The sequence below is a fragment of the Micromys minutus genome, assembly GCF_963924665.1.
Source record: "Micromys minutus genome assembly, chromosome: 9".
Classification (NCBI taxonomy): domain Eukaryota; kingdom Metazoa; phylum Chordata; class Mammalia; order Rodentia; family Muridae; genus Micromys; species Micromys minutus.
The window spans coordinates 22,867,030-22,888,342 of NC_137978.1; the positions used below are offsets into that span (position 1 = coordinate 22,867,030).

Genomic DNA, 21,313 nt, shown 5'->3' on the forward strand with positions numbered 1-21,313 from the left:
GTGCCAAACAGATCCTGTTAAAACTAAGTTACATGTCACTGCACTCAGACTCCACCAACATTCTTCCCTCTCTCCAAACAATTCTGCAATGACAAAAACAAAACAAAACAAAAAAAGTCCTGCCTAATCTACTCCTCTAACTAACCAAATGACATGTCTTTTCACTGCTTGCCCCTGCCATGTAGGTGTACTAGCTCTGGAACATTCCAAACTCACTTGCACATCAAGGCTAGTCTCTTGCTCTTCTTTTTGAAACCGGGGGCTCACTCCCTCAATCTAGTCTGAACATGATGTGCAACCAGCAACCCTTCCTAGCCGTAATTTTCCTCCCTTGTTTTCTCCATTACTCTTTCTCTCCAGCCAGAAGAGAGCAAGCATTTGGAAAACTCCTCAAAGACAAGTCTTCCAATTTCCAACAGAAGCTCTATCCAGCTGCCTCAGGCAGGCTCTGAGCACATGGTTGTTGTTTATAAATTAATCAGTCTTCCAGAAAAGGAAATTTGCCTCTTGCACAAGCAAGCACATGCTTTAAGTGTAAGAGCCCAATGGACTCAACAGCTGATTCTACCTAACATCCCAAGGGAGCTGAAAGATCAAAGACAAAACAGCAGTAAGACAGAGGTGAGCAAGGAGCCCAGAATGCACAAAGCTAGCTGCTGTCTTCCCAGGTACGTGTTCTTGCCCTACCTATACTAAAATAAGTGTTGGTCTTTGCATGCATTTCAAAAATAGAAGTGTATTAGTCACTGAAGTCTGGCTAGGGTATGAACCATTCCATCTGCCTAGGAGTTTTGGGAGACTGCCCAGGAATAAATTTAGAAGGGGGGAAAAACTTAAAAGATTCCCAAACACTGTTGAGATGTTTGTGGCATTCACATCCTTGACAAGACTATCACTAGCTTTGTTAACTAACGTGCCAGACAAATGTCACTTCCAAGATCAGAATTCTGGTGAGGTTCCATGTGCATCTATGGATTTTGAATTGAAGAGTTACAGAAAAAAAGAGGCAAGCCTGAATTCTTGCTAGGCATCTGCCTTAGTCAGGGTTTCTATTTTTGCACAAGCATTATGACCAAGAAGCAAGTTGGGAGGAAAGGGTTTATTCAGTTTACACTTCTACATTGCTGTTTATCACCAGAGGAAGTCAGGACTGGAACTCAAACAGGTCAGGAAGTAGGAGCTGATGCAGAGGCCATGGAGGGATGTTACTTACTGGTTTGCTTCCCCTGGCTTGTTCATCTTGTTTTATTATAGAACCCAGGTCTACCAGCCCAGGGATGGCACCACCCACAATGGGCTGGGCCCTCCCCCCTTGATCACTAGTTGAGAAAATGCCTTACAGCTGGATCTCATGGAAGCATTTCCTCAACTGAGGCTCCTTTCTCTGTGATAACTCCAGCTTGTGTCAAGCTGACACAAACCAGCCAGTACAGCATCTTCTCCTACCATTCAGTTCTATTGTCTCTACAGAGGTTTCTAAGGCAATGAGGAAGAATGGTTGGTTCTTTCATCTGCTTCGGTATCTCTGTTGCTTAGGACTAAAGCACCGCCATCATTTTCTCTCTCATAGCTGCCCGCTTTTTCCTTTTTTCCCTCTTCACAAAAATTTAAATATGGGCAGACTCCCACTAGAACTAACAGAGTATACTTTATGAGTTTTGCAAACCTATGGGAAATTCCCTCAAATTTCCAAGATTCTAACAAAGTGGCCTCAGTCATGGGTCACTCTAAGCTGATTCAAACTTCAGAGGAACAGAGGCAAGTGGGCTGACAACACGAAGTGAAACCTCACATTTTGAAGATGAGAAGCTAAGGTCACCAAGAGGGAACAAGAGGTAGCTGTTGGCAGCAGGAGCAACAGAACATAGGATGATGTTATGTTTAAGTTCAGCTCTTGCTCTTCCCATTGAGATATTACCAAAAAGCTAGTGGGCTTCCCTGCAACTTATTTGAAAGTACAAGCCACTCTAATGAGAACCCAAATAAACAGCCTGACAGATATGTCTTCAGCAGCCACTTAAGAAAGTATGTCTTGAGAGCGGAGCCTGGCCCAACTGCCAGCCGGAAAGGCGGCTCATACAGGCTGAGCAACTGGTGAGTGGGAGACCTAGGCTGCGGGGGAGCAGAGGGATCTCTGCGGAGTGCACACGGAAGGGCACCCCCTGCCCTGACCTGCCCTGTCCTCCCCGATCCAGTGACCGGGAACAGATCTTAGGAACTTCTGTTCCTACCTGGAGACGACTTCAGGACGCAGAGCAGAGCCTGACACACCTGCCAGCCAGAAAGGTGGCTCGGAGAGGCTGAGCATCTGTGACCAGGAACAGATCTTAGGAACGTCTGTTCCCACCCGGAGGCGACTTCAGTACGCAGAGCGGAGCCTGGCCCAGCTGCCACCCGGAACCTGGGCTGCCAGGAAGTAGAGAGATCTCTGCAGAGTGCACACGGAAAGTGTACCAGGGACACAGACCAGATACAAGGGAAAGGCAAGAACATATCACTGACAACAAAATGGCAAGAGGAAAGAGAAAGAGTATATCCCAAGGAAACCAAGACAATCTAGCAACACCAGAACCCAGCTCTCCGATAGTAGCAAACATCGGAATTCCAAACACTCCAGAGAAAGAAGACACAGACCTGAAATCATGCCTCAAGACGCTGATAGAGTTACTTAAACAAGAAAGGGAGGAAAAGCAAAAAGATTCAGAAGCTTTTAAAGAAGAAACAAGAAAAACACTCAAAGAACTCAAAGAACGAGACGAAAACAGAACCAAAGAAATAAAGGAATGGAAGAGGGAAATTAAAACAGAAATTGACACAATAAAGAAAGCGCTAAAAGAGATAACCCTAGAGTCAGGACACCAAAAAAAGAAATCAGGAGTCACAGAAGCAAGCATTTTCAACAGATTACAAGAGATCGAGGAGAGAATCTCGGGGGCAGAAGACAACATTGCAAACATAGACAAAACAGCCAGAGAAGATGCAAAAAACAAAAAGCTCCTAACCCAAAATGTCCAGGAAATACAAGACACAATGAGAAGACCGAACCTAAGGATAATAGAAATAGAAGAGGGAGAAGAGTATTAACTACGAGGCACAGTAAATATCTTCAACAAAATCATAGAAGAAAACTTCCCTACCCTCAAGAATGAGATGACCACGAGCATAAAAGAAGCCTTCAGAACTCCAAATAGGTTGGACCAGAAAAGAAATACCCCCCGACACATAATAGTAAAAACATCAAGTGCCCAAAGTAAAGAAAGAATACTAAAAGCAGTAAGGGAAAAAGGTCAGGTAACATATAAAGGCAGACCAATCAGACTCACACCCAATTTCTCAACAGAGACTATGAAAGCTAGAAGAGCCTGGACAGACATCATGCACTCCTTAAGATAGCACAAGTGCCAGCCCAAGCTGCTATACCCAGCAAAACTATCAATCACCATCGATGGAGAGACAAAGATATTTCAAGACAAATCAAAATTCACACAATATCTGACCACAAACCCAGCACTACAACGAATTATAGGTGGAAAACCCAATACAAGGAGGGAAAATACAGCCTAGTAAAAACAAGAAAACTCCTAAACAAGAAAACTAAAAGAAGAAAAAAACACAGACACAACTCAACCCAAAAAAGCAAAAATGGCAGGAAACAGAAACAATTATTCCTTGATATCTATTAACATAAATGGTCTCAACTCCCCAATAAAGAGACATAGACTATCAGACTGGATACATAAACAAAATCCAGCCTTTTGCTGCATACAGGAAACTCATCTCAGAGACAGAGACAGACACTATCTCAGAGTAAAAGGGTGGGAAAAAAACTTCCAAGCAAACAGCTCCAAGAAGCAAGCTGGAGTGGCTATTCTAATATCGAATAAAGTAAATTTCCAACCAAAAGTTATCAAAAAAGATAAAGAAGGACACTTTTTACTCATTACCGGGGAAATCTGTCAGGAGGAACTCTCAATCCTTAACATATATGCTCCAAATAAAAAAGCACCCACATTCATAAAAGAAACCTTACTAAAGCTCAAAAAATACATTTCACCCCACACAATAATAGTGGGAGACTTTAATACCCCACTCTCACCAATGGACAGATGATGGAAAGAGAAAATGAACAAGGACACTGCAAAGCTAGCAGAGTCTTTGAACCAACTAGAATTAATAGATATATACAGAACATATCATCCTAAAGTAAAAGAATAGACATTCTTCTCAGCACCCCATGGCACCTTCTCAAAAATTGACCACATAATTGGACACAAAACAACCCTCAATCAATATAAGAAGATTGAAATACTCCCATGCATCCTCTCAGATCACCATGGTCTACGGCTGGTCTTTAACAACAACAAAGACAACAAAATGCCCACATACACATGGAAACTAAACAACGCTCTGTTAAAGGATAGCAGGGTCAAAGAAGAAATAAAGAAAGAAATTAAGGACTTTCTAGAATTCAACGAAAATGATAACACAACATACCCAAACCTATGGGATGCAATGAAAGCAGTATTGAGAGGAAAACTCATAGCCCTAAGTGCTTCCAAGAAGAAACTGGAGAGAGCTCACATCAGCAACCTGACAGCACAGCTAAAAGCCCTAGAACAAAAGGAAGCAGATATACCCAAAAAGAGTAGACGGCAAGAAATAATCAAAATTAGGGCAGAAATAGACCAAATAGAAACAAAAAAAAACCATTGAAAAAATCAACAAAACAAAGAGTTGGTTCTTTGAGAAAATCAACAAGATTGATAAACCCCTAGCCAGACTAACTAAAGGGCAAAGAGAGAGTATCCAAATTAACAAAATCAGAAAGGAAAGTGGTGACATAACAACTGAAACTAAGGAAATTCAAGAAATCATCAGATCCTACTACAAAAACTTAGACTCCACAAAATTAGAAAATCTGGAGGAAATGGACGAATTCCTAGACAGATACAAGGTCCCAAAGTTTAACCAGGACCAAGTAAACCATCTAAATAACCCTATAACACCTAAAGAAATAGAAGAAGTCATCAAAAGTCTCCCAACCAAAAAAAGCCCAGGTCCAGACAGGTTCAGTGCAGAATTTTATCAGACATTTATTGGGGATATAACACCAATATTCGCCAAACTATTCCAAAAGATAGAATCAGATGGAATATTACCCAACTCATTTTTTGAGGCTACAATAACCCTCGTACCTAAGCCACACAAAGACCCTACAAGGAAAGAGAACTTCAGACCAATCTCACTTATGAACATTGATGCAAAAATACTCAACAAAATCCTTGCAAACCGAATCCAAGAACACATCAAAACCATCATTCATCATGACCAAGTAGGCTTCATCCCTGGGATGCAGGGATGGTTTAACATAAGAAAATCCATCAATGTAATCCACCATATAAACAAACTTAAAGACCAAAATCACATGGTCATCTCACTAGACGCTGAGAAAGCATTCCACAAAATCCAACACCCCTTCATGTTAAAAGTCCTGGAAAGAACAGGAATCCAAGGCCCATATTTAAACATAATAAAAGCAATATACAGCAAACCAACAGCCAACATCAAACTTAATGGCGAGAAACTTGAAGCAATCCCACTAAAATCAGGGACTCGACAAGGCTGCCCACTCTCTCCCTACCTATTCAACATAGTACTGGAAGTCCTGGCTGGAGCAATTAGACAGCAAAAGGAGATAGATCAAGGGGATACAAATCAGAAAGGAAGAGATAAAAACATCACTCTTTGCCGATGACATGATAGTGTACTTGAGTGACCCCAAAAATTCCACCAGAGAACTCCTACAGCTGATAAACAAGTTCAGCAAAGTGGCCGGATACAAAATTAACTCAAACAAATCAGTAGCCTTCCTATACTCAAAGGACAAACATGTGGAGAAAGAAATTAGGGAAAAGGTACCCTTCACAATCGTTACAAAAACTATGAAATACTTTGGTGTGACTCTAACTAAGGAAGTGAAGGACCTGTATGACAAGAACTTCAAACCTCTAAAGAAAGAAATTGAGGAGGATCTCAGAAAATGGAAAGACCTCCCATGCTCATGGATTGGAAAGATCAACATCTTAAAAATGGCCATCCTACCAAAAGCAATCTACAGATTCAATGCAATCCCCATCAAAATTCCAACCCAGTTCTTCATGGAATTGGAAAGATCAATGTGCAATTTCATATGGAATAACAAAAGACCTAGAATAGCGAAATCTATCCTCAACAACAAAAAAACATCTGCGGGAATCACTATCCCTGACCTCAAGCTATATTACAAGGCAATTGTGCTGAAAACTGCATGGTACTGGTACAGAAATAGGCAAGTGGATCAATGGAATAGAATAGAAGATCCAGAAATGAGCCCTCATGTATATGGTCACCTGATTTTTGACAAAGGAGCAGTAAACATTCAATGGAAAAAGGACAGCCTATTCAACAAATGGTGCTGGTCCAACTGGCACTCAACATGCAAAAGAATGAAAATAGACCCGTTCTTATCTCCTTGTACAAAGCTCAAGTGTAAGTGGATTAAAGATCTCCACATTAAACCAGATACACTGGAACTATTAGATGAGAAAGTAGGGAAAACCTTAGAACACATAGGCACAGGAGAAAATTTCCTGAACAAAACACCAATGGCTCAAGCTCTAAGGTCAAAGATTAACAAATGGGACTTAATGAGATTGCAAAGTTTCTGTAAGGCTAAGGACATCGTCAAGAAAACAAAACGGCAACCAACAGAATGGGAAAAGATCTTTACCAACACCACATCAGATAGAGGCCTAATATCCAAGGTGTACAAGGAACTCAAAAAGCTAGACACCAGAGAAATAAATAACCCTATTAAAAATGGGGTACAGAGCTAAACAAATCATTTTCAGTTGAGGAACACCGAATGGCCGAGAAACATCTGAGGAAGTGCTCGACATCCTTAGCCATCAGGGAAATGCAAATCAAAACAACCCTAAGATTCCACCTCACACCAGTCAGATTGGCCAAGATCTAAAACTCAGATGACAGCAGATGCTGGCGAGGCTGCGGAGAAAGAGGAACACTTCTCCACTGTTGGTGGGGTTGCAAGCTAATACAACCACTCTGGAAATCTGTCTGGCGATTCCTCAGAAAATTGGATATAGTACTACCTGAAGACCCAGCTATTCCACTTCTGAGCATATACCCCAGAGACACTTTAATACACAACAAAGATATATGCACCACAATGTTCATAGCAGCTCTATTTATAATAGCCAGAAGCTGGAAAGAACCCAGATGTTCTTCAGAAGATGAATGGATACAAAAATTGTGGTACATATACACAATGGAATACTACTCAGCCACCAGAAACAATGACTTAACCAAATTCTTAAGAAAATGGTTGCATCTAGAGAATATCATCCTGAGTGAGATAACCCAGTCACAAAAGAACAGACATAATATGCAATCACTGATAGTGGGATGCTAACCCCAGAGGCTTGCACTCCCCCAGAAACAACTCACAGACTGTATGAAGTCCAAGAAATAAAGAAAACAAAAAATATACATATATTCACAAAACAAGAAGACTTTGACTATTTCCATGTTGCGTTTTGTTTTGCATGTACTTTACGCTTATTGCAACTAGTAAGTTTTCAATGCATACTGTCAAGCCCTTGAAAAAAATCAAGTACTGACTAAAAAACATATTCACATGGTTTTATGTAAAATTTATTTTAATGTCTGAAAAAACAGTACTGACAAAAATGTATAATTTTAAGCAAAAAATGTTTAAAATCTTTACATTTATCTTTGTTTTGCAAAATAAAGTCGTTAAAAAAAAAAAAAAGGAAGTATGTCTGTCTCGTACTCCAGTATAAAAACCACCAAAAAGGAACACTCAGGCTCTTACTTCCAAAGACGAGATGATAAGAATCTACAAGGGAACTAAGGAAAAACAGGCTGGCACCAAATCTTCACTCACAGTTTTAGAAGAAGCAAAGATCAAAATGAGAGAATGACAGATTCTGTTCCTGGGCAAAAGTCACCAGAACAATTCTACAGCTAGATCCCATCCCATCCCAGAGTCTTCAAAGTCTACAGTAAACAGTTTTTAGGCATACAAAACCAGGAAACACATTATGAAAAGATACGAAAATGGCTAATATATTCATCTACAGACTATCACTAAATAAATAGTTCTGGGGTGAAAAATATGGAGGATGAATTGCAAACCGGGCCTCAGCAGCTAGGGGAAGTTTCTTAGTTTCTCTGTGAAATGAGCTATTCAAAGGAGCCATTACAAAGGATAGAGCCTTCCTTACACAGCTGCACAATCAAGCATAAAACTATTGGCAGTGTTTTGCTGGTATCACTATGATTGAATGCCTCAAATAGGTTAGGAACAATGTATATGGACATAACTAATATAACTAATTTTCTGGCCTCAGAAGCTGGTAATGGCGTTCCAGACTCCATCTGCATGCCAGAGTTAAAGCTGTCCCACAGTCTTCCACACAAAAATCCCACTAGAGAGCTGATCTACCAAGGATGCTCTCACTCCTAAGATCACAGATTCAAAGGCTAACAGGAGGGACAAACTCCAGTCAAAGACATCAAGACCAACTAACACTGGAGATAACAGGATGGCAAGAGGCAAGTGTGAGAACCTAAGCACACAAACCAAGGCCACATGGCATCATCAGAACCCAGTTCTCCAACCTCAGCAAGTCCTGGATGCCCCAACACACCAGAAAATCGATTTGAATTTACAATCATATCTCTCATGATGATGATAAAGGACTTAAAAAGGGACAAAAATAATGCCCTTAAGAAAATACAGGAAAACACAGCCAAACAGGCAAAGGAATTGAACAAAGCCATACAGGATCTAAAAATGAAAACAGAAACGATAAAGAAATCACAAAGGAAGACAATTGTGGAGATAGAAAACCTAGGAAAGAGATCAGGAGTCATAGATGCAAGCATCACCAACAGAATACAAGAGATGGAAGAGAGAATCTCAGGTGCAGAAGATGCCATAGAAAACATTGACACAACAGTCAAAAAAAAAAAAAAAAAATGCAAAGCACAAAAGGCTCCTAACAAAAATCATCCAGGCAATCCATGACACAATGAGGAGACCAAACCTGAGGATAATAGGTATAGAAGAGAGCAAAGATTCCCAACTTAAAAGGACAGTAAATATCTCCAGCAAAATTAAGTAGAAAATTTCCTAACCTAAAGAAAGAGATGCCCATGAACATCCAGGAAGCCAACAGACCTGCAAATAGATTAGGCCAGAAAAGAAATTCCTCCTGCCACATAATAATCAAAACACCAAATGCACAAAACAGAGAGAGAATATTAAAAGCAGTAAGGGAAAAGGGTCAAGCAACATATAAAGGCAGACCTATCAGAATCACACCAGACTTCTCAACAGAGACTGTGAAAGCTGGAATATACTGAGCAAATGTCATACAGACTCTAAGAGAACACAAATGCCAGCCCAGGCTACTATATCCAGCAAAACTTCCAATTAGCATGGATGGAGAAACCAAGATATTCCATGACAAAACCAAATTTACACAATAGCTTTCCACAAATCCAGCCCTACATAATAGATGGATAATGGAAAATTCCAACAAAAGGAGGGAAACAACACCCTAGAAAAAGCAATAAAGTAATCCTCTTTTAACAAACCCAAAAGAAGATAGCCAAACAAACATAATTCTACCTCTAACAACAACAACAACATGAAGCAACACTCACTATTCCTTAATATCTCCTAACATCAATCGACTCAATTCTCCAATAAAAAGACAAAGACTAACAGACTGGATACGTAGAGAGGACCCAGCTTTTGCTGCATATAGGAAACAAACCTCAGTGACAAGGACAGACACTACTTCAGAGTAAAATTAAACAGAGACACAGTGAAACTAACAGAAGTTATGAACCAAATAGATTTAACAGTTATTTAAAGAACATTTCACCCTAAGAAAAAAAAGATGATACCTTCTTCTCAGTAACTCATCATACCTTCTCCAAAACTGCCCATATATTTGGTCATTAAACAGGCTTCAACAGATAAGAAAAAATGGAAATAATCCCATACATTGTATCAGGTCACCACAGACTAAGGCTGGTCTTCAGTAACAACAATAACAACAAAAAGGTCACATATACATGGAAGCTGAACAATCCTCTACCCAATGATAACTTGGTCAAGGAAGAAATAAAAGATTTTAAAAAAAATTAAGGACTTGAGAATGTAATGAAAATGAAGGCACAACATACCCAAACCTTTGGAACACAATGAATAAAGTGTAAGAAAAAAACTAATATCTTTGAGTGCCTCCAAAAAGGAACTGAAGAGAGCATATACACCAATAGCTTGACAGCACACCTAAAAGCTCTAGAAAAAAAAAGAAGCAAATACACCAAAGAGGAATAAACAACAGGAAATAATCAAACTCATGGCTGAAATCAACCAAGTAAACAAAAAGAATTATATATTTTAAAAAAATGAATGAAACCAGGAGCTTCTTCTTTGAGAAAATTAACAAGATAGATAAACCCCTAGCAGACTAACCAGAATGCATAGAGTCAGTATCCAAATTAACAAAATTAGACACAAAAGGGAGAAATTACAACAGAAACTCAGGAAATTCAAAAAATCATTAGATCCTACTATAAAAGCCTATATTCAACAAAACTGAAAAATATAGATGAAATGGACAATTTTCTAGACAGATACCAGGTATCATAGTTCAATCAGGATTAGATAAACCTTCTAAACAATCTCATAACCCCTAAAAAAAAATAGGAGTAGCCACATTAAAAGTCTCTCAACCAAAAAAAAAAAAAAAAAAAAGAAAAGAAAAGAAAAAAGAAAAAACCAAAACAAACAAACACACACACATACACACACAAAAAACAATAAGCCCAAGACCAGATGGATTTAGTGCATTATTCTATCAGACCTCCAAAGATGATCTAATAATAATACTCTTCAAACTATTTCACAAAATAGGAAGAGAAGGAACACTACCCAATTTGTTCTTTGAAGCCACAATTATGCTTATACCTAAACCGCAGAAAGTCCCAATAAAGAAAGAGAACTTCAGACCCATCTCCTTTATAAATACTGATGCAAAAATACTCAATAAAATCCTCACAAGCTGAATCCAAGAACACATCAAAACTATCATCCATCAAGATCAAGTAGGCCTTATTCCAGAAATGCAGGAATATTTAAATATATAAAAATCCATCAACATAATCCACTATATAAACAAACTCAAAGGAAAAAAAAAACCACATGATCATCTCATTAGATGCTGAGAAAGCATAACAAAAATCAAACCCCTTCATTTTAAAAGTCTTAGAAAGATCTGGAATTCAAGGCCATTTTTAACATAATAAACATAGTAAAAATAATATGCAGCAAAGCAGTAGGCAACATCAAACTAAATGGTGAGAAACTTGAAGCAATCCCACTAAAAGCAGGGACTAGAAAAGGCTGCCACCCACTCTCCCCCTACCTATTCAATATAGTACTCTAAGTCCTAACCAGAGAAAACAAAAGGAGGTCAAAAGAATATGAATTAGAAAAGAAGAAGTCAAAATGTCACTATTTGCAGATGATATGACAGTATACATAAATGGCTCCAGAGATTCCAGTAGAGAACCTAACCTAAACATGATAAACAACTTCATTAAAGTGGCTGGATATAAAATTAATTCAAACAAATTAATAGCCTTCCTCTACTCAAAGGACAAACAGGCTGAGAAAGAAATTAGAGAAATGACAGCCTTCACAATAGTTGCAAATAATGTAAAATACCTTGGTGTGACTCTAACCATGCAAGTGAAAGATCTGTATGCCAAGAACTTCAAGTCTCTGAAGAAAGAAATAGAAGATCTCAGAAGATGGAAAGATCTCCCATGCTCCTGGTTTGGCATGATTAATATAGTAAAAATGGCCATCTTGCAGAAAGCAACCTACAGATTGAATGCAATCCCCATGAAAATTCCATGCAATTCTTCACAGAGTTTGAAAGAGCAATCTGCAAATTCATTTGGAATAACAAAACACCCAGGATAGCTAAAACTATTTTCACCAATAAAAGAATTTCTGGAGGAATCACTATCCCTGACCTCAAGTTGTATTACAGAGGAATTGTGATAAAATCTGCATGGTATTCATACAGAGACAGGCAGGTAGATCAATGGAATAGAATTGAAGACCGGGAAATGAGCCCACACACCTATGGTCACTGGATATTTATAAAGGAGCTAAAACCATCCAGTGGATAAAAGAGCATTTTCAACAAGTGGTGCTGGTTCAACTGGAGGTCAGCATGTGGAAGAATGCAAATCAATTCATCCTCATTTCCCTGTACAAACCTCAAGTCCAAGTGGACCAAGGACCTGCTTATAAAATCAGATACACTGAAAGTAATAGAAGAGAAAGTGGGGAAGAGCTTAGAACACATAGGCACAGGGTAAATTTCCTGAACAGAACACCAATGGCTTAAGGTCTAAGATCAAGAATCTACGAAGGGGACCTCATTAAATTTCCATGCTTCTGTAAGGCAAAGTGCACTAGCAATAGGAAAACATGGCAACCAACTGAATTTGCAAAGATCTTTCCCAGTCCTACATCTGATAGAGGGCTAATATCCAATATTTACAACGTACTCAAGAAGTTAGACTCCAGAGAACTAAATAATCTTATTAAAAATGGTGCACAGAGCTAAACAAAGAATTCTCAAGTGAGGAATGTCTAATGGCCAAGAAGCACCTAAAGAAATGTTCAACATCCTTAGCCATCAGGGAGATACAAATCAAAACAACCTAAAATTCTGTATCATACCAGTCAGAATGACTAAGATAAAAAACTCAGGTGTCAGCAGATGCTGGCTAGGACACATGCTGCCCTATGTTCATAGCTGCCTTATTTATAATAGTCAGAAGCTGGAAAGAACCCAGATGTTCTTCACTGAAGAAATGGATACAGAAAATGTGGTATATTTACACAGTAGAATACTACTCAGCTATTAAAAACAATGACTTCATGAAATCTTAGGCAAATAGATGGAGTTACAAAATATCATCCTGAGAGAGGTTTCCAGTCACAAATGAACCCACATGGTATACACTCATTAATAAGTGGATATTAGCCCAAAAGCTTGGAATACCCAACATACTATTCACAGACCATATGAAGGTCAAAAAGAAGAAAGACAAAATGTGGATGTTTCAGTATTTCTTAGAAGGGGGAACAAAATACAGGAGGTAGAGAGTGGGAGGAAGAGAGGTATGAGAGGGGCATGGTATACAGAGTGTCTGGAATTTGAACTCAGGTGTGTAGTAATGTGGGATGGAGAACAGGGGATAGCTACTAGCAAGTCTCAGATGCCAGGAAAGCAAGAGGCTCCTAGGACCCAACAGGGATGAGATTAGCTGAAATGCCCAACAAAGAGGAGTGAGAATCTGTAGAGACCATATCCAGAGGTCAGGCAAGGCCCCCACTGTGGCACAGCAGAATGCCTGGCATAGAGAAAGAGGTTCATTACCTGTGTCCCATGTCATTCAGGTTCCTTCCTCTAGCTCTTAGTCTGACTCTCTTATAGAGCTGACATAAAAAAATAAAACAACACCCCCCATAAAAGCCCACCTATGAAACAGTGTTATTTTATATGGTATATATAAATGATACCAAGGACTTTATTTTTAATTAAAAGTGTGGAAACAATTAATTATGTTTATTAATATAACCAATCAAAAGTACTTTAATCTAGACTTTATTATAAGCAAAATTTAATTCAAAAAAGGCTCTGCAAACAATTATGGAGCCTGAAACAAAACCATCTGTAACACAAAAACCTTTCTGGACTTGGATCAGTCAAAACATATTCTTACTAAAAAGAAAAGCTCCAAATTTGAATGTGAAGCATTTTCAGAACTCTAAAAGCAGGAGAAGAAATGATCAAGTTTTCAAATGAGCAAATATCTGACTTGCAACTTCATTAAAGAAAATATGGATTAAATTAAATTAAATAAAGCAGCTGGATGTTTATGGCACACACCTTTAATCCCAGCACTCAGGAGTCAGATGCACATGGATATCTGTGAGTTCTCGAGGCTAGCCTGGTTTACAGAGTGGGCTACACAGAAAACCTCTGTCTCTAAACCCAAAATAAAAAACCAAAGCTAAACAAAACAAATATGCTGATGGACAGTAGCACTGAAAAGATGCTTATACTGTTAGACCTGGGAGAAACGAGCTCACAGTAAGTCTGCATGACAGAGCTGTAAAGGGGCTCAAAGCAAAGCAAAACGGGCAGCTACCAAGGCCAGGATAGTGCATCAGAACTCCACACACTGCTGGCCACAAAGCAGTCCCAACATTTTTGAAGAAAAATAAAAACAGAATGCAATTTCTTTTCCTCCTCAACACCCCACTCCCATTCCAGGGTTTCACCCCTCCCCATCTCCTACACCTACTCCAGGGCCTCCTGTATGTTAGATGCACACTCCAGCACTGAGTCATACCCCAGCACTTAAGTTAAACATGCTACTATACAACCCAGAAAATCTAAGTATTTATCCAGGTGTGACTGAGGCCAAACCTCTAAGCAAATATTTATGGCAGATAATACATGACAGCATAGTAGCTTTAAATTGGATATGGCCCAACTGCTTTCAAATGGTGAGAGATGTAACATATCCACCCTGTGGCGTGCTTAGCAATAGATGTAAAGCACCGATACATGCAGAAACAGCTGGAAAGCATTCGAAAGAGCCAGCCTCAGAGTGAAATACAAGACATACTATTCATGGGAAATTCTGGCAGTTCTGTGAACAGAATGACCTTTGTCAGGATCTGGGGGAAAGAGAAGCAACCACATACAAAAGGGTAACAGAGATTAAATACACTTGTCAAAACTCACAGCACTATAAACTGGAAGTTAATTGTTGCATTTAATTATTTAATCACATGTTAGTTCTGTCCTGGGTGGCTATGGGACCATGGTATTATTCCTCAGTCCTGGGTCATGGCCAAAGCCCAGATGTTGACGCACAGGAGCAAAAAAGTTCTGTCTTCACTGCTCATTCCCTGCCCTCCATGCTGATACTTTTTGGGACAGGGAACCCTTTGCTGGCCACTGAGGAGTTGAACTCTGGAAAAAAAAATCACTTATGGGAGATTGCAGACAGGCTTTTAATTGTGCTCTAATGAAAACATGAACCTCTCCTTAGAACACAAGCTGAGTGGCACCTAAAAAACTGCTAAGCATGCCCATGCTTCCTGTACCTGAACCAGGCCATGGGGGAAGACACTCCACTTTTCTTTTGGGTTTTGTATTTGAGACAGGAGCTCATGTGACCAAGGTTGCTAGCAACTTGCTATGTAGCTGAGGATGATCTTGAACTCTTATTCCTCCTGCTTCCATCCCTTCAACTGTTGAGATTACAAATGTGAGCTATCATGCCTGGCTCTCAAATCCACCACCCCTCCTCCTCCTCCTCTTCTTTTTGGTTTTTGGCTTTTTAAGACAGGGTCTCTCTGTGCATCCCTGGCTGTCATGGAACTCTCTCTGTAGACCACACTATCCTCAAAGTCGCAGAGATCCACCTGCCTTTGCCCCAGGGCTGGTTTTACTTAATACAACAAAGAATGGGGTCAGAGAATAGGGAAGCCAGATTTATTCATGCTTAATCATATATTCTTCAGGAAAATAGTTCAGTTGGTAGTATCCTTTAAAGTGCAGTCTGTTAAGAATCAGCTGAAATCATTTCCAAACAAACAAAATCTATTAAATAGTCCCTATAGTTTAGCTTTTGCATTATAAAATTAATAATGACAACTTCATCTTTGCATACTGACTAGTCAAAGAAAACAGCAACCATAAAGCAGCCCTAGAAATAACAAAGACAATTTCATTTTAAAACAGAAAGTGAAAAAATTAAACAACATACTTTCCTTGCCAAATGCTGTAATGATAATAACATTTGAACAGGAGTTGGGATGCCTCGATTTGAATCCTATTAGGTTCTGTCTAACTCCACAGTAAGTTAATTTTATCCCACATAAGAAAATTGAAACTTAGAAGCAACAGCAACTAACTCAAAGACAAACAAAGGCCAACATTCACTCTCATCCAAATAGAGCACACCACTCTACACCCCTTCAAGAGGCAATCTCCAGGTACCACATTGTTTCGGTTTGAGAAAATGGCCCCAAGTAAGTTCCTATCTTTGAATGCTTGGTTCCTAGCTGGTGGACTGTTGGGAAGGAGTAGGAGGTGTGCCCTCGTTAGAGTAGGCATGTTCTTGTTGGAAGAGGCATGCTGTGGACTTTGAGGTTTCAAAGGTCTGTCTGTCAGTCTTTGTCTCTCTCTGCCTGTGGATCAGAATGTAAAGCTCTACATGACTTGTCCCGCACCATACCTGACTGCATGCAGCCCAGTGCTCTGCCATGATGATTAATGGATTAAGCCAGTGAAACTGTAAACAAGTCCACAATTAAGTGTTGTCTCCTCACAGCAACTGAATAGTGACTAAGACAACATATCCTCCACCACTTCCTCCTGCCAACTCCACCCCAAGTACATGACCAATAAACATTAGGGGATCATTGATCCACTACTATTATTTTGTTTGTTTTGTTTTCTTGTGAAAACGATGTAGTTTTTCACATCTTTTTTTTTACTGGATATATTTTATTTACATTTCAAATGTTGCCCTCTTTCCCAGTTTCTCCTCCATAAACCACCTATTCCATTCTCCCTCTTCCTGCTTCTATAGGGGTGCCCCCAACCCACCTACCCCCTCCTGCCTCCTCATCCTGACATTCTCCTATACTGGGGCATTGAGCCTTGGCAGGACCAAGGGCTCTTCTTCCCATTGATGCCCAACAAGGCCATCCTCTGCTACATATGCATGGGTACACCCATGTGTACTCTTTGGATAGTGGTATAGTCCCTGGGAACTCTGGTTGGTTGGTATTGTTGTTTTTATGAGGTTGTAAACCCCTTCAGCTCTTTCAATCCTTTCTCTAACTCCTCCACTAAGGACCCCATTCTTAGTTCTATGGTTGGCTATGAGCATCTGTCTCTGTATTTGTCATAGTCTGCCAGAGCTTCTCAGAATACATATAGATCAGGTTCCTGTCAGCATGCACTTCTTGGCATCTATAATAGTGTCTGGGCTTGGTGGCTGTACATGGGCTGGATCTCCAGGTGGGGCATATGGATGGCCTTTCCTTTAGTCTCTGTTTCAAACTTTGTCTCCGTATTTCCTCCTGTGAATATTTTTGTTCCCCTTCTAAGGACTGAAGCATCTGCACTTTGGTCTTCCTTCTTCTTGAGCTTCATGTGGTCTGTGGATTCTATCTTGGGTAATCTGAGCTTTTGGGCTAATGTCTACTTATCAGGAAGTGTATACTATGTGTGTGTGTGTGTTTTGTTTTGTTTTTTTTTTCTGTGATTGGGCTACCTCTCTCAGGATGATATTTTCTAGTTCCATCCATTTGTCTTGAAATTTCATAAACTCATTGTTTTTAATAGATAAGTAGTACTCCATTATGTACTACATTATGTATATCTGGGTTCTTTCCAAATCTTAGCTATTATAAATAAGGCTGCTACGAACATAGTGGAACATGTGGCCTTGTTAGATGTTGGAGAATCTTTTGGGTATATGCCCAGGATATAACTGGTATATACCCAACTGGTATAACTGAGACCTCAGGTAGTACTATGTCCAATTTTTTGAGGAACCTCCAGACTGATTTCCAGAGTGGTTGTACCAGCTTGCAATCCCACCAACAGTGGAGGAGTGTTCCTCTTTCTCCACATCCTTGCCAGCATCTGCTGTCACCTGAGTCTTTGATCTTAGCCATTCTGAGTGGTGTGAGGTAGAATCTCAGGGTTGTTTTGATTTTCAATTCCCTGATGACTAGTGATGTTGAGCATTTCTTTGGGTGCTTCTCAGCCATTCTCAGCACAGGCTGCAGACAGAAACCAGAAGACCCTGTCCTAGACTGCTCCTCGGATCCTGTGTCATGAGGGCTCCAGGTGGGTTCCTCTTGGGTCAGGAATTTGTACAGAAGCGGTGGTCTCACCTGTGCTCCGAGATGTGTCAGCACTTCTGTGAGACAGGCTCTCTCCCATTGGCATCTGGGTACAGAGTGCTCTGGCACTGGGCCAGCTCTGGGTGCAGGTGGAAACTGGAAGGATCCTGAATCCACTATTATTACTAATCTTCGTATGTATTCATAAAGCAAGGAAGTATTGTCATTTTTTTATACTTGAAGTGAAAGGTTAAGAAACTTACATCATTGTATGTTAATTAAAAACAAAAGGACTGGTGAGATGTTTCAGCTAGTCCAAGGGCTAGCCCCAGACCCAAGGAATGATGAACCCAAGAAGAGAACTGACTCTTTGTACCTCCCTGGGTACCAGAATGACATGCATGCAGCTACAGGCACATACACATAAAAGTAAAAATAAATTCTAAGTAATTTCTACACACAGTGGAGACTGGTTTTTCACCTGGAAGAGAAGAATTTCCAGCAATTAAGATGGCCCAGGACTGTGAGCAGAGTTGACAAGGAGGAATTAAAGGAGCTGAATGGGAAAAGTCAGCTAGCAGAGACAAGACTAACATCAGGACAGTGGTCTGGCCTAAAGATAAATTAGATAACCTATAGGCACGTAAGTAATACTTAAAACTACAAAATTCAATGCCTAGAACTTAAAGAAGTCTTTCACACAATGTCAATCAAGCCTTCATTGATGGTGGCAAACAAAGGTGAAGGGAAGGCAGTGAAGTCGGTGGGGAGCAAGCAGAGGAAGCCACTATGGAAATCAGTGAGCACATTCCTGCAAGAGCTGAGCTAGATCAGCTATGACTCAGCTGGGTCTGGGCATACACCCAAAAGGCTCCACATACTGCTATGGAGACATGTCTCATCCAAGTGCATTGCCACTCTATTCACAATGGATGGACCTGGAATCAGCTTACATGTCTATCAGCTGATGAGTAATGGAAGTGTGTTATGCATATAAAATGGAGTCATACTCAGTGTTAAGAAGAATGAAGTTATGAAATATGCGGCTAAATGGATGAAACTGGAAAAAACACAGTAAGTGATGCAACCAGGCACAGAAAACAAGCACATGCTTCCTCACACATGGATTCTAGCTTCAAATCTCTAATTCTGTGTGTTCCACCTGGAGTATCTACAGAAAGAAGCCATTGGGAGGGAGAGGCCTTAAGTGCATGGGTAGAAAACAGGTAACAAGAAAGCACAGAGAAGGGGTACTGAGTACAGAGATGCTTAAACAGGGAGGGCTGGGACAGGAGGTTAAACAATGCATGGTGTATGAAAAGCTATATGGAAACTTACTATCCTGTAGCCAACTTTTAAAATGAACTTATTAATAGAGAGCATTTCAAGGAAGATTTTTCTGCATGACTGGAAAAGCTGCTCACAGAAGCCAAAAGACCCCAAAAGCCCCTCCAAAACCATACCAGCCCTTGCCATCCCTCTTAGGTGCCCACCAGAACTAAACAAGATCTATTGCTGAAGACACCAGACCACCTGGATGCAAGATACAGACAGATGGAGCAGGAAAATTCCTCTGCTGGTTGGTTTTCACAGTCCTACAAAGTACTAAAATAAGCTACTGGGGCAAAAGGCATCAGGGTTCTTATCAAGCTGTAAATTTTGAATCTACCAGACCAGCCTGCCAAGAGAAGCGTGTCCACTTGCACCATAGTGGCATTACTGTTATAATAGGGGAACTATCTGCCCTCCCTGGCTGGATTTGAGACCCACTCCACAGGAGAAAATTCATGTTGGTTTTGTAAACCTTGTCAAAAACATACAGAAAACAAAACCTCAGGGGAGGGGGATCCACAGTATTGTTGTTTAACAAAAGAACATGGCATCAAGCTTCCATCTGAATATTTATGCTTACAGTCGTAGATAAACATTACACCTTAGTCAGAGAAGCCTCTCTTTCCAGTGAGCAATAGTGAAGATGTAGACTCCTGTCTATAAAACAAGATGGGAGTAACTGATTGATGAGTGGCAGGCTCTAAAGGAGATATTTCTCTTATCTCCTCCAAGGCTTGGGGACACTGAAGGAAAACAGGATAAAAGAATGATAAAAGGTTGTGAAATGTCATCATTCCTAGACAAGATACAGCCATGGCACTCACAGACTCACAGAAAGGTATACATGCCTGCACTGGGTCTAGACAAGAGTGGGCCTGTCAACAGTCAGGGATGGATGGAGCTCAGGGGGCTATTTGCTACTGTTAGATCTGGGAAGGGGGGAAACCAATGCCTTCACTTATGTACCCATTAACAACCCACCAGGAGAGTAGATTATCCAGGGTTCCACTATACTGCATTATCTAGGGATCTACTATATTGGGTTATCCAGGTTTCCAGTACACTGGGCTATCTAGGATTCTCCTTTATTGAGCTATCCAGGGTTCCACTATACTGTGCTATCCAGGATTCTACTTTAGTGGCTATCCAGGGTTCCACTATGGATAGTTTCAATCCAGTGGTCACAGGGATGGCACTGGGTAAATTAAAATGTCACAAAAACAAAAATAAAGTCATAATCTGGGAAGGGGAATGGCAGTGGAGAAAGTTGATTGCAATGGGGGTTAATAGGGTAGGGGGTGAGGTCAGAGAAGTCAGCATATATTATATACTTATAAGGAATTGTTAACTGATAATTAGTTCCCAAACACTGTTTATTTTATGTGTATGAATGTTGTGCCTATGTCTACTACATATTTCTCTGGTGTCTATGGAGTCCAAACAAGGATCAGATTCCCTGGAAGTGGAGTTACAGAAAGTGTGAGCTACCATGCGGGTGCTAGAAATTGAACCTGGGCCCTATGGAAGAGTAGCCAGTGCTCTTAACTGTGAGCCGTCTCCCCAGCCACACAAAATTAGTATTTTTAAAAGGTAGTGATATATCTACAGTCAGATAGAAGTGTAATAGAACTTATGGCTTTTAGCCCTGAATTTCTTTGAGAGCATTACCTGTCATCAAGTTTAATAAGGCAGTGAGAGTTCTTTGGTACAGGGAAGAGGAAGTACAACCCCAAACTGTATGCACTGAAGGCAATGGAACCATTGTCTTGTTTCTTATAAAACATTAATTAGAGACATTAAATATATTTACTAAATTGTAGGCACTCCATACATTTATTTTATAAGTCAACAGATTTACAATCGAATGACTAGCCTAATCCTATACTGTGACCCTATTTGAGTATCTAAACCCTA

General features: G+C 40.1%; 1 protein-coding gene across 1 annotated transcript in view; it reads right to left on the reverse strand.

Annotated features, from left to right (window-relative positions):
• Positions 1-21,313, reverse strand: part of SLC35D1 (solute carrier family 35 member D1) — a 50,294-nt gene that overhangs the window by 4,303 nt on the left and 24,678 nt on the right. The window lies entirely within an intron of this gene.